Here is a 2,206-nt window from a genome sequence, read left to right on the forward strand (position 1 = left end):
GATCGACACCTTCGAGACCGAGGCAAGAAGGCGGAAATCGCGTTATTCGGACAAAAGCGGAAGTGCGGATTAGCCCCATTAGTTTGCCTGAGGGAAGAGGGATATTATATTATCTAATGGATAAGGCGGAAGTCTCGGCAGTAAGTAACGATTTCCTTCCTTCTGGAGAACTTGTCCTTTTTTGTAAATTGTTTCTGTATGTGTGTGCATAAAACTGTACATGTATATATGTATATATGCATACATACACACGCAAGTATAAACAAACACACACACAAAGGCAATATGTATATAGATTTCCTATTTTACTTTTTTGTCTGTGTATATAATAGACTGGATATATATTTTTGACGGTCAGGAAAACCCAGATGTGTGCCTAGAATTGTATAAAAGAAATATAGATATGAACCACTGTACATTAGAAGCATTAGTTCCCAGCAATTTTTCCTCATCAAGAACCTTTCCTCTTTATTATTATTAACATTATAATATTACTAGCTTTGTAGTTATCAATATCATTGTTATTTTTACTATTATTATACACCGATCTTCCATAAAAGCCGTTTTTACACACCAACAGCAACCTCGTTTTCCTAAACACATAAAAAAAATTAGCTGCGACTGCGTAAAGAATGAAATATAAAACTTTTTTTTTTTTTTTACTCAAGTCTACTGAAATCTTGAACTTCATGTACTAAGATCTTGTACCTAAGGATCTGTGAAACCAAGAGTATCGTATTCATTCTCTTATATGTTTATTTATCAATTCCCTTTATTTCTGAATTCATAAAAAAAACATCCACTGTACTGATCACATTGACTGAACAAATGAAAGTGATACGTACATGTAATTGCATGTGAAGGGGAACTCGCAGTAAGATACTAACATTGTTATCATTGTGAAGAGGAAGTTGGTATCATAACAGGTTGTCAACGTAGAATTTGCATGATATTTGCATAGGGTCTGTACTCTGTTTTGCGTATCAGCTTATCTGCATCAAAGGTATTTCACGCTTCTTGATTTCATTCATTTTCAGGGTATCTTCTGAGGAATAAACTGGAAGAGGGGGAGAGAGAGGGGGGGAGGGAGGGAGAGAGAGGAGGGAGGGAGAGAGAGGGAGGGGAGGGAGGAAGAGAGAGGGGGGAGGGAGGGAGGGAGGAAGAGAGAGGGGAGGGAGAGACCGAGAGGGACAAAGAGAGAGAAAGAGAAGGGGGGGAAGAGAACTAGGTGTATTTATATGTGGAGGTTTGTGTGTATGTGTGTGTGTGTGTGTCGAGGGGTTGGAGGAAGAAGCGAAAAGACCAGAAGAAAAGATGAAAGAAGGGTAGGAGAGATAGAGAAGGCGAAACTGAAATAGAAGGAGAGAGATAGAGGAAAGGAAGAAACGGAGAGATGGAAAGAGAAACCTGAGGAGAAGGGAAATGCGGAGGGAGCCAAGAAGGGAAGAAAGAACAACGTAAAGGAGGAAAGAAAAATGAGGGAGAGAGAAGGAGAGAAGCGCAAAAGTGGAGAGGGAAAAGGGAAAGAGAGAAAAAGAGAAAACTGGAAGAGTAGGAAAACAAAATAAGAGAGAGGAAATGGAAGGGACAGAAAAGATGAGAAAGGAAGGAAAAAGGAAAGAGGGCAGAAAAGGAAGAAGGAGAATGAACGAGAATGGGATGTTGGTTCGACAAAAAACAATTTCAGTTTTTTTTTATAGTTATTTCAAACTTAAACATAAAGGCATAGTATCAAAGACAGTCTTTTGATCATTTGTTTAATTCATTTCCCTGCGATAATTAAAGACAAATAGGAATGGGATATCAGGATAGTTTTTCTTCAACTCCGGATATAATCCTTTCACTGCACCGCCCTCCTTTTTTTTCTCTTCCTCTCTCTCTCTTTATCTATCTATCTCACTCTCTCTCTCGTCTCTCTCTCTCTCTCTCTCTCTCTCTCTCTCTCTCTCTCTCTCGCTCTCGCTCCCTCTCTCTCTCTCTCTCTCTCTCTCTCTCTCTCGTTCGTCCTTATAAGTAATAAGTTCGTCCTTATAAGTCACAAGTCCTTCCTTATAAGTCATAAGTTCGTCCTTATAAGTCACAAGTCCTTCCTTATAAGTCATAAGTTCGTCCTTATAAGTCATAAGTTCGTCCTTATAAGTCATAAGTTCGTCCTTATAAGTCATAAGTCCGTCCTTATCAGTCATAAGTTCGTCCCAACAAAATT

Source organism: Penaeus vannamei, chromosome 40 (assembly GCF_042767895.1).
Source record: "Penaeus vannamei isolate JL-2024 chromosome 40, ASM4276789v1, whole genome shotgun sequence".
Taxonomy (NCBI): domain Eukaryota; kingdom Metazoa; phylum Arthropoda; class Malacostraca; order Decapoda; family Penaeidae; genus Penaeus; species Penaeus vannamei.